Raw genomic sequence first — 16,031 nt, forward strand, 5'->3', positions numbered from 1 at the left:
ATGAAGGTACACACCAGGGAATGCGAAGCCAGGGCAGAGATGGAAGAAAACCACCAAAGCCGACACCTGGCCCTTGATGGTACTCCAAGCCAAATTCTTTTCAAGAAGAAAAATCCAAGCCACCAAAAAGGAATGTGGGTGAAACCCCACTGACTCACATCATGAAATGTATGCTTTCCACATCGGATGATGTACCTTCCTGGAAGTAGACTTCCTAGATTTGAGTAGTGTCAGAATCACCGACGCAGGTAAGGATCTATCGTTCAACACCTGGCTTTCAACAACCAGGCCGTTAAAGCCAGCAATAGTAAAGCAGGGAGGAAGATCGCCCTTGGGATAGCAGATCCTCCCTGAGAGGCAGCCGCCAGGGGGGCGTCTGCAACCAGATGCACCAGGTTGTCATACCAGGACTGACAAGGCAAGTCCAGGGCCACTAGAATGACCAGAATTCCTTCGGCCTTGATCCTGTGTAACAGCCAAGGCAGAAGCTTGAGAGGAGGAAAGGCATAGATCAGACGATACTGGCCCCAAGGAGCCACCAGAGCATCTGAGGCATCCGTCAGAGGGCTTCCGAGACCTGGCCACAAACCTCTGCACCATGCTGTTGACCCAGGATGCCATCCGATCTACCTCTGGAGAGCCCCCAACGCAGGCATATCTGTTGAAATACCTCCTGATGAAGGGACCACTCCCCTTGGACCAACACTTGTCGATTGAGGTAATCCACCTGCCAGTTGTCCACCCTCGGAATGTGGACGAAGGAGATGGCCGAGATGAAATGCTTTGCCCACTGGAGAATGCCTGCTACTTCCAGGCCCGCTAACACACTGCTTGTTTCTCCCTGGTGGTTGACATAGGCCACCGCCGTGGCATTGTCTGACTGGATCCGTATCGGGAGACCCTGGAAGCCAATCTGTCCAATGATCCAGGCAGAGACTGATTGCCCAGAGTTCCAAGATGTTGATAGGTAGCCTGGATTCCTCCAGCGTCCATCGAACCTGAGCCAATTCAGGAGTCTGAATAGCGATCTTCACATCACCCCCCAGGGTCGCTGGGGACACTGATCGCAGCAGAAGGTCATCCATGTAGCCCAGAACAGAAATTCCCCACTGGTGCAGCAGCGCCAGAACCGGGACCAACACCTTGGTGAAGACTCAAGGAGCAGAGGCGAGACCAAAGGGTAACACTGCAAACTGTTAATGCTTCTCTTCCACAGCTGTCGATGGAGGCAAGGAAGTCCCCCTGATGAAGAGATAACACCACGGAGCGAATGGACTCCATTCTGAACTTCCACACCCGCACAAAGCAGTTCAGGGCCTTGAGATCCAGAATCGGACGTACGGTACCCTTTTTTTCGGGGATCGTAAACAGGTTTGAATATAAACCTTGGAAATGTTCCGACAACAGAACTGGGACAATCACCCCTTGAAGCAACAGGCCTTTTCCGGAGACGGAAAAAACCTTCTGTGTGACGAGAAGGACCACGTCTGCGACGTGGCTCCTTCCCCTTTTTTGACTGTGGAAGAAAAGTACTCTTCCCTCTGTGACACTCTTAACGATATCATCCAGAGTGGCCACAAACAAACAGTCGCTTTAAAAAGGCAGATCAGCTAGGGCTTTATTTTAGAAAACCGCAGAAACAGACAGCTTAGAAACCAAGGGAGCTGCGTCCAAAGAGGCATCGCAGACAAACTGCAGCCCCTGGACCAGCTGGTTCGCCAATTCAGTGAAGGCAGGAGGAAACTGATCACCCTCCAGGTCACGGCGCAATAACTTCACTCACTCTGTCAGCGTTTGAGACATCAGGGCAATGACCAGGACCGGCCAAAGCGCCGAATCCGCAATAGTGAACATAGTGTGGCTCAGAGACTCTGCCTTCTTGTCGGACAGATCTTTAAAAGCTGGAGAGTCTTCAACCAGAATGTTGGCTTTGTTCAATCGAGAGACTGGAGGATCCTCCACAGGTGGAGTCATCCACTTCTTAAAAAAAAGTATCCTCACTCTCCGCACAACAAAGCACTTTGCGACCGCAAAGGGATGTTTTGGAAGCTCCCATTTCTTATAGACAAACTTGTTAAAAAAGGAGGGATAAGGGAACACTTCTGCCGCACGAGGCGGCATGTGAGCCCCAAAAGGGACCAGCACCTCAACCGCAGCTGCATCCTCCATTTTTAAAGTTTCCCGCACAGATGCAATCAGTGTGTCCACCAGCACCTTCTCATGCTCAGCCACCGGGGAAGAGGAATCATCCTCACTGTCTAAAAAAATCTAGAAGCATGGCCGTAGACCCCGCAGGGTGGGTCCCATCCACGGCGGCCAGATCAGATTCAGGATCTGATGGAACAGATGAAGCAGGGGAAGGCGGGGGATGCTTCTTGCTAGTCTGTCGCCCAAGAGCCACCTCCACCCGGGACACAAAGGACTCCAGGGCCACCGCCAATGTGTCAACAGATGGCTGGGATCTAGAGGGACCTGCAGCCTCTGATAGGGGGTCAGGTGGGGAAACATGCTCCTGAGACTTCATAGGGGAAGAAAAGACCCCCCCACACCAAGAGTGATCACTGCAAAAGCCCCCACCACACCGGTAGCAGAGAGAGGAAGGGACCCCATCAGACTCACCACCCCAAAGGCGTATCGCTTACTGCCTCAGGTGTAGACCCGCACACATGTGGCATCCGAGGAAGAGGATAACACAGGAGTCAGCACAGGGTTAAAAGGAGGAGTTTCCACCTGCTAAAAACACTGTCTGAGCTACACAGTAATGGCCGCCGCTGACTGAGCACAAAAAAAAAACTACCAAATCATGGCCATCCAGCTAATAAAACTGGACTGCCAGCCATAAGAAGTCAGATCTAGGCAGCGGATCACCCAGTGCCCCCCCCCCCCCACCGGTAAGCACTGTACCTGGTGATGCGCACCCCCTGCCCATCACTACTCAACTCCATCCCCCAGGATCCATCATGGAACCACACTACCCCATACAGAGGAGGAAAGGGGGAGGTACCAGGGGATCTCCAGGGACCATCTACCCCAGGAAGACAGGGTGCAAGTGCAGAGGGAAACCTGCAGGACTGCAGGTCCACTGTAAACCCACCAAGGGGAGAGGAGGCACATTTACTCACCATACCAGGACCAGGCGGGCACTGCTCCAGACAGAACCTCCTCGCCACCAAAGTGGGGGGCTGTCGGCCATGAGGGAAGCTGTGACTCGAGCCAAGACTCAGTGTTATGCGACCCTGCAAGACATTTAACTCGCAGGGCCAGCCTCCGTCCAGTGGGGAAATGTCATGGTTGACCTAGCGCGTAGCTGCAGTCTGGCCAGACTGGAGAGACCACTGGATCAAACGTCCAGCCCATCGCCCAATCCGGCAGTTGATTGCAGATCTCACCAGAAAAAAAAAACATTTAATTTACCAGGACTAGAGATTCCAGCAGGGAACTAGGTCCTTACTCCTGACTAGGCAGAAAAAAAAAACTGAAGGCCTATAGCGGGGGGGGGGGGGGGGGGAGGGTGGCGGTGTATATCACCTAGGACTGCCCAAGGGCATGGCCAAGCCTTTTTTTCTGCCTAGTGTCCTACTCCTGTAGGGGGCGATATAACCCTATGGTTCTGAATAAGAAAGTGCTGTGTCTGTCAATGAATGAATGAGAAATCATTTTGCCCCTGTACAGATCATTAGTATGACCTCATCTGGAATATGCAGTTCAGTTTTGGGCACCGGTTCTCAAAAAGGATAATCAGGGAACGGGGAAAAGCATGGAGGAGCTCAGCTATGAGGAAAGATTAGAGGAACTGAATGTATTCTCTCTTGAGAAGAGGATATTAAGAGGGGATATGATCAACATGTACAAATATATAAGTGGTCCATATAGTGAACTTGGTGTTGCGTTATTCACTTGAAGGTCATCACAGAGGACAAGGGGGAACTCTTTACGTCTAGAGGAAAACAGATTTAATCTCCAAATATGGAAAGGTTTCTTCACAGTAAGAACTGTGAAAATGTGGAATAGATTCCCTCCAGAGGGGGTTCTGGCCAGCTCAGTAGATTGCTTTAAAAAAAGGCCTGGATTCTTTCCTAAATGTACATAATATAACTGAATGCTAACATTTATAGGTAAAGTTGATATATATCACTGTGATTCCGAAATCTAATAAAGATCCTTCTGAATGCACAAATTATAGCCCCATTTCCCTATTGAATTTGGATTTGAAACTTCTTGCCAAAATTCTAGCTAACAGAATTAGACCCTTTCTTGAAAGACTTATTGGCCCCGAACAGGTAGGCTTTATGCCAGGCCGAGAAGCGAAAGACAACACGATTAAAACACTCAATTTAATCCACATCATACAACAGAGCGGAATTGAAGGCCTCCTGCTGTCAACTGATGCAGAGAAGTCTTTCAATCGGGTATCCTGGGACTATATGTTCTCCACATGTGAACACATTGGATTTGGCAACAACATGATGACATGGGTAAAAATCCCTTTATCAAGCCAAGCGCAAAAATAAAAATTAATGATACCTACTCAGAATCAATAAAAATATATAAATGGTACGAGACAGGGATGCCCCTTATCTCCCTTACTGTCCATTTTAATACTTGAACCCCTAATTAGATCAATAAATTTACAACCATCGATTCATGGATTTAACATCGACAAGAGAGAATTTAGACTAGAAGCTTATGCCGACGACCTACTTTTTTTAATATTTGATAACCTCATATTTCTATCCCAAACCTGAACAAATTCTTTCAAGAATTTAAATACATATCAAATTTCAAAATCAATCACAAAAAATCTGAAGCAATGGGGCTAATGCTTTAAAAGAATAATAAAAAAAAAATTATATATATATATATATATATATATATATATATATATATTAGAACAACTTACAATAGAGAGTTGTCCATATAAATGGGAAAGAACATCATTAAAATACCTTGTTATCCATCTTACACCTAAAATAGATTCCCATTTTGGATGTAATTTTCAACCATTATTTAAAAAGTTCGGAAAGGACTTAAACTGGAACATCAAACAGTTTTCGTGGTTTGGCAGGGCCGCCATCTTTAAAATGACGGTTTTGCCAAGACTACTATATTTTTTCATACACTACCCATTGAACTACCAGATACTTTCTTCAAAAAATTTGCTGCAATTCAAAGGAATTTTTATTGGGCCAACAAGCGACCCCATATACAACTGAGTTTTTTACAATCTCCCAAGATAAAAGGTGGCATGGGGCCTACCGATTTTAAGAGGTACTACTATGCGACACATTTAACCAGAATTATCGATTGGCATTGCCATGACAGAAACAAGGATTGGGTAGTCCTTGAACAATCTTGGTCAAAGCTAGCTATAAATTATTTACCTTGGACAGACCCCAAGCAATACCCTCTCAATATTAAAAAAAACACCCTCTAAAGCCCCGTACACACTATCAGATTGTCTGCTGAGTTTTTCCTTCAGATTTACCAAAACCATGTAGTAGAAGGGCCTGCCTGATTGCATACACATTGAAACTCCTAAGGTTTGACCTCATATTATATGGTTTTGGTAAATCTGAAGGAAAAACTCAGCAGACAATCTGATAGTGTGTATGGGGCTTAATACACACAACTTTAGGGATACTTTAGGGATACGGTATTCCATAAAGTTGCAGCTAATAAACTTTCTTCTTCTCCCAGCCTCCTATCATCCCTGGCAAATAACCCAGACTTCCCTCCCGGGCTAGACAATAATACCTGTACCCTCGGCATCATTAGAATATCCCAAGCTAAAGCCACCCAACCCCTCCTGGCATACCACTGCCTACAAAAAAAATAATTGAAACCTTACAGGGACCTTTAACACAAACTGGACAAGAAACCGGTTAGCTTTTGGCCATACCTATGAATCAACTTAATATTATTATTCTTCTTAATATTATTATCATCATCATACAGGATTTGTATAATGCCAGCAGTTTGCACAGCGCTTTACAAAATAAGGGAGACAGTAAATTACAATACAGATCAATACAAGAGGGTTAGGAGGAGAACACACAATGTTCCTTTGATAATATATTTTTATTAATTATAATTATTATTATTATTGATCTACATGTCAAAAGATGGCATTGCTAAGTATAAAAGATGTGCTTTATTATATTATTGTTTTTTTGTCCTTTCAGCTCGTGAAATGGGTCAGCTGTGGTCAAATCAAATTAATTTTGGTGGAGGCAGCATTTCTACTGCCAGGAAATGAAACACAATTTAATTAAATGTACCCAGTAAATGAAATTTGGACCCTGTATTAGATCCAAGTTCAGCACATACAATAAGGCTGAAATGTTCATTAGTCAAATCATCAAATACCCTGCTCAAAATGCAAGCTCCTTTGTGACTCAGCCTGTACCCTCGGCATCATTAGAATATCATAAAATGAAGCACTTTTGATTTAAAGTTCATCCATATTCATGGCTGGAAATGGCTGTGTCAACAGTGCACTCGCCTGCAGCCTCCTTCAGGACAGACGGGACGATAATGGCGGCACATTTGTCTTTGAGCAGCGGTGACAAGACGCGCGGTACAATTTAATCATGTAATCACGCAATTATTAGCTGGAACGCTGGCATGGCATATCCAGACAGATGTGACGGAGGTCACCGGTCCGCACTGACAAACATACACTTCACCGATTTAAATGGCAAATGAAAGTAATATAAAGCTGACAGCCACTGCGTTGACCCGTCAGCATGAAGACGATCGGTCTACATGGGTTTTCCTTTCTCTAATCCCACAGCTAACACTAAGGGACACTTTTTATAGAACATTTGTTACAGGATTGTCAGAAACATTTGCGCATGCTAAACAAAACGTGACCATAATTTATATAAGAGATTATTGCCTGTACCTTCAGCTCCATCTACTGGCCAAAATGTAGTATAGATTGCTCATGCAGATGTTTTAGAAATCTATACCACATTTTGGCCACTAGAAGGAGCCGGACATGCAGGCATTAACCGCTTTAGCCCCGGAAGATTTTACCCCCTTCCTGACCAGAGCACTTTATGCGTTTCGTCACTGCTTCGCTTTAACTGACAATTGCGTGGTTGTGCGACATGGCTCCCAAACAAAAATTGACGTTCTTTTTCCCCCCACAAATAGAGCTTTTTTTGGTGGTATTTGATCACCCCTGTGGTTTTTATTTTTTGCGCTATATACAAAAAAAGAGCGACAATTTTGAAAAAAACGCATTCTTTTTTACATTTTGCTATAATAAATATCCCCCAAAAATATATATATAAAAAAAATGTCCTCAGTTTAGGCCGATACGTATTCTACATATTTTTGGTAAAAAAAATAAGAAAAATCGCTATAAGCGTATATTGATTGGTTTGCACAAAAGTTAGTGTTTAGAAAATAGGGGATAGTTTTATGGCACTTTTATTAATATTTTTTTTTACTAATAATGGCGGTGATCTGTGATTTTTATTGTGACTGTGACATTATGGCGGACACATCGCACATTTTTGACACATTTTTGGGACCATTGCCATTTATACACTGATTGCTGTGTAAATGACACTGGCAGTGAAGGAGTTAACCACTAGGGGGCAGGGTAAGGGTTAAGTGTGTCATGGGGCATGTTTCTAATTGTAGGGGGCGTGGCTACATGTGACACGTCACTGATCTCTGCTCTTGATCACAGGAAGCAGAGATCAGTGACACTGTAGGCAGAACGGGGAGATACTTGTTTACATTATCATCTTCCTGTTCTTCTGCCCCATGAGACGATCGTGGGTATCCCAGCAACGATCGAGTCTGTGGGACCCACGACCCGACTCACAGAGGTCCCAGCTGGCGCACGCACACAATGGAATGGCGGCAAATTTAAAGGGACGTACCTGTACGCCCATTTGCCTGTCCGTGCCATTCTGTCGACGTACATCGTCGTGCGCCGGTCAGGAACCGGTTAAAGGATAAGTTCACCTTTTGAGAAAAAATAATAAATGCACATATTTTTGCAGGAAAAGAAAATGTGGGTGGCACATGTGACATGTTCCAAAAGGTGAACTTATCCTTTAAAAGCGGTATTAAAAAAAAATATATAGTATACTGCATCAATCATTAGATGTGGTGGCTCATTTGTTTTCTTTTTTTGTAGGCTTTTTTACCTCTGTTTTCAACTGATGATCTGCCCAGAAACACACCTCCCGTATTAGTGAGAGACAACTCTGGATTAAGGAGCATTGGAGGCACAGCAAAAAAGCAGCATTGTCAGTCTGGGAGGGAAGGGGAATTGTGGATGCACTAGTAGATTTCGGGCCAGTTCACACCACATGTAGCCCAGTGCATTCTTTTCTGCAATAAAAAACGGATGGAAAGTAGGTTATATGGTTTTAAATGGCATAGTTCACACCAGTGCTTGCAATTCCAGTTCCAGAAAAAAAGTAGAACATGCTGCATTCTCCCTGCACTGAAATGCTGTAAAACGCATAAAAAAACACTCCAGAAAGCAGAAAAACATCTGGAACACATCCGGACTGCATTTCTATGCTGTGAACTGGCCCTTAGACACTAATAAATTGAAGCCAAACTCCAGCTAACACTTTATAAGCAGTTAGTGTTTTTTGTTTTTTTTCCCCTTTACACATACAGTAGGTGACCGCGATATTGTGTCAATCTCGCCGCTTCTAGCGGCGAGATTGACACCCTACGAGCTCCGTCGCGGGAGAAATGTTTATTTTCCTCTCCTGATAAGCGACAAGTATCGCTGGCCGGGTTGACACTGGTGCGGGGATCCGAATTGGATTCCCGCCAATACCAGGCACTGTTTGGTATGAATCCTAAGGAGGCATACCCAGGCCCTTAGATCCGGTAGGGATTTTAAGGGGAATCCCCTTCGCCGAAAAAAACAGCGTGTGGTCCCCCCCAAAATCCATACCAGACCCCTATCCGAGCACGCAGCCCGGCCGGTCAGGAAAGGGGGTGGGGACGAGCGAGCGCCCCCCCCTCCTGAGCCGTACCAGGCTGCGTGCTCTCAACATGGAGGGTGCCTTGGGAAAGGGGGGGCCGCGCGGCTCCCCCACCCCAAAGCACCTTGTCCCCATGCTGATGAGGACAAGGGCCTCTTCCCGACAACCCTGGCCGTTGGTTGTCGGGGTCTGCTGGCGGGGGGCTTATTGGAATCCGGGAGCCCCCTTTAATAAGGGGGCCCCCGGATCCCGGCCCCCCACCCTATGTGAATGAGTATGGGGTACAATGTACCCCTACCCATTCACCTGTGAAAAAAATGTACAAAAAAAACACAACACACAAGGGTTAAAATAGTTTATTGCACAGCTCCGGGGGTCTTCCGTCTTCGGGGGTCTTCTCGCCGGACTCCTCCGCTATCTTCTGCTAGCTCTTTTGCTAGCGGAGGAGCCCGGCTTTCTTCTTCGTCGCCGCCCTCTTCTTCCGACTTCGGGGGGGTCTTGTCCCCCTCTTCGGTTCTTCTTGACGGGCCACCGCTTCTTCTTCCAGCTCTTTTACTAGCGGTGGCCTGGTCTTCTGTCGCCGCCGCCAAAGGGGATGTGTAATTATTTGATACAGTACTGTAATCTGTAAGATTACAGTATACTGTATCTATACTGTGTATTTTACTTTTTGAATTTGGCGCCGAACTCCGTCCACGTGCATCGCAACGCTCGCAGGGAACGGAGCTTGACGATGTGACAGATCGAGCGGAGGACGAGCCGCTCGTACAGCGGGGGAGACATCGCTTGATCCAGGGGACAAGGTAAGTAAACCCCTCCATGGATCCAGCGATGCAGTCCCGAGTCTGGCTCGGGAATACTGCTTATGGTATTTAAATCTTAATCGGAGCCAGACTCGGGAATACCGCCAGGGAGGCTACAACAGAAGAAAAAGCCTAACAAAGAAAACGAATGCAGCCACCACATCTAAGAATTGGTAAACTGCAATATAATAAATGTTAGCTTTTGGGTATAATACTGCTTTAGTCTCTTACACAAATTACAGTCACATTTCATTCAGCGTGCAGAAATGCTTCTGATACCCGTGCAATGAGTATTTTATAAATAGACCCTTTTGGTAGTGCAAGCAGTGTAAGCAAGAATCTGATCCATACCCATACCTCCCATTTTTTGAACTTCAGAATGAGGGACACTTGAGCACGCAACTGCAAATATGGGCGTGGCCAAACCTGGCAGTGGGAGGAGTATAAGGGATGTCATTAAACAAAACTCAAGCTTCCTTGTACCTATAAAATATGATTTTATTATTGTTCCACAAGCAAGAGTCTCATGGATACATACAAACCCCAACATATTAATAAAATTACAAAAAAGGATAAAAGAGTGCAGGGTTTTGGATGCATTACGTATGCAGGGTTCTAGGATGAGTTGCATACAGAGTGCAGGGTTCTGGGATGAGCTGTGTCCAGAGTGCTGGGTTCTGGGATGAGCTGCGTCCAGAGTGCTGGGTTCTGGGATGAGCTGCGTACAGAGTGCAGGGTTCTGGGATGAGCTGTGTACAGAGTGCAGGGTTCTGGCATGAGCTGCGTACAGAGTGCAGGGTTCTGGGATGAGCTGCTAACAGAGTGCCGGGTTCTGGGATAAGCTGCTAACAGAGTGTTGGGTTCTGGGATGAGCTGCTAACAGAGCGCAGGGTTCTGGGATGAGCTGCATACAGAGTGCCGGGTTCTGGGGTGAGCTGCAAACAGAGTGCCGGGTTCTGGGGTGAGTTGCAAACAGAGTGCCGGGTTCTGGGGTGAGCTGCATACAGAGTGCCGGGTTCTGGGATGAGCTGCGTACAGAGTGCAGGGTTCTGGGGTGAGCTGCGTAGAGTGCAGGGTTCTGGGATGAGCTGGGTACAGAGTGCAGGGTTCTGGGGTGAGCTGCGTAGAGTGCAGGGTTCTGGGGTGAGCTGCGTACAGAGTGCAGGTTTCTGGGGTGAGCTGCGTACAGAGTGCAGGTTTCTGGGGTGAGCTGCGTACAGAGTGCAGGGTTCTGGGATGAGCTGCGTACAGAGTGCAGGGTCCTGGGATGAGCTGCGTACAGAGTGCAGGGTCCTGGGATGAGCTGCGTACAGAGTGCAGGGTCCTGGGATGAGCTGCATACAGAGTGCAGGGTCCTGGGATGAGCTGCATACAGAGTGCAGGGTCCTGGGATGAGCTGCATACAGAGTGCAGGGTTCTGGGATGAGCTGCGTACAGAGTGCAGGGTCCTGGGATGAGCTGCGTACAGAGTGCAGGGTCCTGGGATGAGCTGCATACAGAGTGCAGGGTCCTGGGATGAGCTGCATACAGAGTGCAGGGTTCTGGGATGAGCTGCATACAGAGTGCAGGGTTCTGGGATGAGCTGCGTACAGAGTGCAGGGTTCTGGGATGAGCTGCATACAGAGTGCAGGGTTCTGGAATGAGCTGCGTACAGAGTGCAGGGTTCTGGAATGAGCTGCGTACAGAGTGCAGGGTTCTGGGATGAGCTGCGTACAGAGTGCAGGGTTCTGGGATGAGCTGCGTACAGAGTGAAGGGTTCTGGGGTGAGCTTTGTACAGAGTGCAGGGTTCTGGGGTGAGCTTTGTACAGAGTGAAGGGTTCTGGGATGAGCTACGTACAAAGTGAAGGGTATTGGGATGAGCTGCCTACAGAGTATGCTAGGTACAGAGTCCATCCATCCACATCATATTACTACACCCCTCTTCAGCAATAACCTCTGCACCCCCCCCAACACAACCCCTCTTCTCTGCCCTTACCTTTAGCCCCCCACCCTTCCCCAAACTCCACCATCGTCCCCATGGTTACCTTTCCTGCTCTTCCATCCACTGCAGCAAAATCTTCAGTTTCAGTGCACTGAGTGCACACTTATTGTCAGCACCAGAGCTTCCCCAACCAGAGAATGGGGATCACGCTGCAGCTCACTAAGCACCCCCCCCCCCCCCCTTTCCTTGAACATGCTCACTCTGCCAGACAAACACTTGTCCCCTGTGTAGGAGCCACGGGAGATGTTTTACTTTCACTTTCTAACACAGAAGCCGGGATTCTGTATTTTAAAGTGAAATCGTTGAGCTTAATGCATTAAGATAAAAAACCTTCTGTGCTGCAGCTCTCCTCCCAGATTCCCCCTTTTTCTTATCTAAGCCCAATCCGATCCAGCAATGTGCACTAGCGCGGCGGCTTCAACCGATCTTTCTCTCCTCATTGGACAGATTGATAGCAGCAGGAGCCATTGTCATCCATTGTAATCCAGTGACATGGGAGTGAGGTCGAGTCCCGCTGTCTGTGTCGTAGCAGCAGGACTCAGGAGCGAACCTGCGCGTGTACTCCAAGAGAAAGCAGCATTCTGTGGGGGCACCCGAAGAAGTGGAGGGGCAAGGAGCACCGGCCGGGGCACCCCAGAAGAGGAGGATTAGGGCTGCTCTGTGAGAAGTCATTACACAGAGCAGGTAAGAGCCCATTCACACAGGGGCAACTCCTGATCCGACTTCAGGTCGCCCCAAGTCGCCTCAGGTCGCCTCAGGTCGGACAACATTTAAAAAGCAATGTAAGTGAATGAGAGCCGTCTTAATGCACACTACTGAAGTCGCTCCGACTTCAGAAAAGGTTCCTGTACTACTTCTATCCGACTTGTAGGCGACCGGTACCCATTGATTTCAATGGAGATCGCCTCCAAGTCGGATCTCCGTCTATACGGAGGCGACTTTGACAGAATTATTAGCTCTGAAGGGGGAACTCCACTGCAAATTTCTGAAAAAAAATTGGCGTGGGTTCCCCCTCCGAGAGCATACCAGGCCCTTAGGTCTGGTATGGATTCCAAGGGGAACCCCCTACGCTGAAAAAACGGCGTGGGGGTCCCCCCCAGATCCACACCAGACCCTTATCTGAGCACGCTACCCGGCCGGCCAGGAAAGGGGGTGGGGACGAGCGGGCGGCCCCCCCCCTCCTGAGCCGTACCAGGCCGCGTGCCCTCAACATGGGGGGGTGCCTTGGGGGAGGGGGGGCGTGCGGCCCCCCCACCCCAAAGCACCTTACCCCATGTCGATGAGGACAAGGGACTCTTCCCGACAACCCTGGCCGTTGGTTGTCGGGGTCTGCGGGCGGGGGGCTTATCGGAATCCGGGAGCCCCCTTTAATAAGGGGGCCCCCGGATACCGGCCCCCCACCCTATGTGAATGAGTATGGGGTACAATGTACCCCTACCCATTCACCTGTGGAAAAAAAGTACAAAAAAAAAACACAACACAGGGAAAAAATATTTTATTGCACAGCTCCGGGGGTCTTCCGTCTTCGGGGGTCTTCTCGCCGGACTCCTCCACTATCTTCTTGTAGCTCTTTTACTAGCGGAGGAGTCCGGCTTTCTTCCTCCCCGCCGCCGGCCTCTTCTCCCGACTTCGGGGGTCTTGTCCCCCTCTTCGGTTCTTCTGCCGGGCCACCGCGCCTTCTTATAGCTCTTTTGCAGGCGGTGGCCCGGTCTGCTGCTGCCGCTGCCGCTGCCGCCGCCGCCGCCGCCCGTTCTTCTTCTTCTTCTTCTTCTTCTTCTTCTCCAGGAGATGTTGACACAACGCTCTCTCCGGCCACAATGCCAGGGACGCGCTCCGCTGCCACTTATATAGGGACAATGGGGCGGTGTCACATGGGTTGATGTCACATGGGTTGGTCACATGGGTTGATGTCACATGGTAAGGGGGCGGGGTCACCATGTGACATCAACCCATGTGACCAAACCATGTGACATCAACCCATGTGACACCGCCCCATTGTCCCTATATAAGTGGCAGCGGAGCGCGTCCCTGGCATTGTGGCCGGAGAGAGCGTCGTGTCAACATCTCCTGGAGAAGAAGAAGAAGAAGAAGAAGAAGAAGAAGAAGAACGGGCGGCGGCGGCGGCGGCAGCGGCAGCAGCAGAAGACCGGGCCACCGCCTGCAAAAGAGCTATAAGAAGGCGCGGTGGCCCGGCAGAAGAACCGAAGAGGGGGACAAAACCCCCGAAGTCGGGAGAAGAGGCCGGCGGCGGGGAGGAAGAAAGCCGGACTCCTCCGCTAGTAAAAGAGCTACAAGAAGATAGCGGAGGTGTCCGGCGAGAAGACCCCCGAAGACGGAAGACCCCCGGAGCTGTGCAATAAAATATTTTTTCCCTGTGTTGTTTTTTTTTTGTACTTTTTTTCCACAGGTGAATGGGTAGGGGTACATTGTACCCCATACTCATTCACATAGGGTGGGGGGCCGGTATCCGGGGGCCCCCTTATTAAAGGGGGCTCCCGGATTCCGATAAGCCCCCCGCCCGCAGACCCCGACAACCAACGGCCAGGGTTGTCGGGAAGAGGCCCTTGTCCTCATCGACATGGGGACAAGGTGCTTTGGGGTGGGGGGGCCGCACGCCCCCCCTCCCCCAAGGCACCCCCCCATGTTGAGGGCACGCGGCCTGGTACGGCTCAGGAGGGGGGGGGCGCCCGCTCGTCCCCACCCCCTTTCCTGGCCGGCCGGGTAGCGTGCTCGGATAAGGGTCTGGTGTGGATCTGGGGGGGGACCCCCACGCCGTTTTTTCGGCGTAGGGGGTTCCCCTTGGAATCCATACCAGACCTAAGGGCCTGGTATGCTCTCGGAGGGGGAACCCACGCCAAATTGTTTTCAGAAATTTGCCGTGGAGTTCCCCCTTGAGCTCATTCTCTGCTTGGCCTCGGCAAAAGTCGCCTGGCCTGGGGCGACTTGTAAGTCGTCCCAAGTCGGGCTTGAAGTCATCACAAGTCGTTTTGAAGTCGTCCCAAGTCGCGCTGTGATCTTAACTCAAGTCGTGTCCAAGTTGCCTGACTCAAGTCGCCTACAAGTCGTGTTGCCCCTGTGTGAATGGGCTCTAAGTATAACATGTTTGTTATTTTTTATGAAAAAACAAACAAGGGTTTACAACCCCTTTAAAAAAAAAAAAAATGGAGCAAAGTGTAGCACTAACCCCCGAAGGAACTGCTGGTTAGATTGGGCTTACTTTTACCTTCTTTCTCCTCACTTCATGTCTAGGGGTGTCCCGTGGTAGATGGCCCAGTAACTTGAGAGACTGATGACAGATCCATTTAAATGGATTTTATTTGCAAAAACATAGACAATAAACAGTCTCTTAAAATGGGATCAGAGGGTTGGAAAGGAAGTTCAGGTACTCTTAGCCCTTGTACACATGCCGGAAAATGTCCGATCGGACCGCGATGTCGGATAATCCGACTGTGTGTGGGCTCCATCGGATTTTTTGCGTCGGAATGTCCGACCAACAAAGTTTGAGAGCTGGATATAAAATTTTCCGACAACATGATCCAATAGGACTTTGTCCGATCGTTTGTAGAGAATTCCGATCGGCCAAAGTGCCACGCATGCTCAGATCAATTTACGAGACCAAAGCTATTGGCTACTAGCCTGAACGTAGTCCCATCGTAACGAAAGAACGTCATCACGTTCCAAACTATCAGATTTTCCGACAACTTTGTCCGACTGTGTGTATGAAACACCAGTTTCGTATAAAATCCTTCGGAAAAAATCTGTTGGATTTTGTTGTCAGAATGTCTGACCGTGTGTACAAGGGCTTAGTGTCAAAGTCAATATGTAAGAACTTGCTTACTTTAACTGCATCCAGAGAATAGCCATTGGCAACTGGATGTTCACTCAAGTTGGACAGTCCCTCTCTCACAAGGCCTAGCAGCCAACAATGTGCTTACTCAGAAACAAGTCTCTGCCACAGACGTTGTTGTAGAACATGTAGGAAAACGAAACTTGTAGAACACTCGTGTGATACCTCGATCTTTCAGCCAGCTTGGCAAAATCCACGAGACCGGATTCTCTTGGGTACTTCAGCTCCTTCAGGCTCTTGCTAAGAAACCAACCCGTACGTGGCCTTCTTCTGAAGGGTCCTCCCCTGGATAGCATGAAGTCACTGGGTCTCTCCCAAACCGGAGACGGCAACCAACCACCTCAGAATCCTACTTTAGTTTCCTTGTCTCGGGCTAGCCAGCCCCGAGACAACAAGATTGCTGGATCCGCACCCCAGGCCATAGCCTTCC

General features: G+C 48.8%; 1 protein-coding gene across 2 annotated transcripts in view; it reads right to left on the reverse strand.

Moving 5' to 3' along the window:
• SLCO3A1 (solute carrier organic anion transporter family member 3A1) overlaps positions 1 to 16,031 on the reverse strand; it is a 546,291-nt gene that overhangs the window by 224,734 nt on the left and 305,526 nt on the right. The window lies entirely within an intron of this gene.

Source organism: Lithobates pipiens, unplaced genomic scaffold, assembly GCF_037356315.1.
Source record: "Lithobates pipiens isolate NorthernLeopardFrog02 unplaced genomic scaffold, aLitPip1_a1.2 Scaffold_8, whole genome shotgun sequence".
Taxonomy (NCBI): Eukaryota; Metazoa; Chordata; class Amphibia; order Anura; family Ranidae; genus Lithobates; species Lithobates pipiens.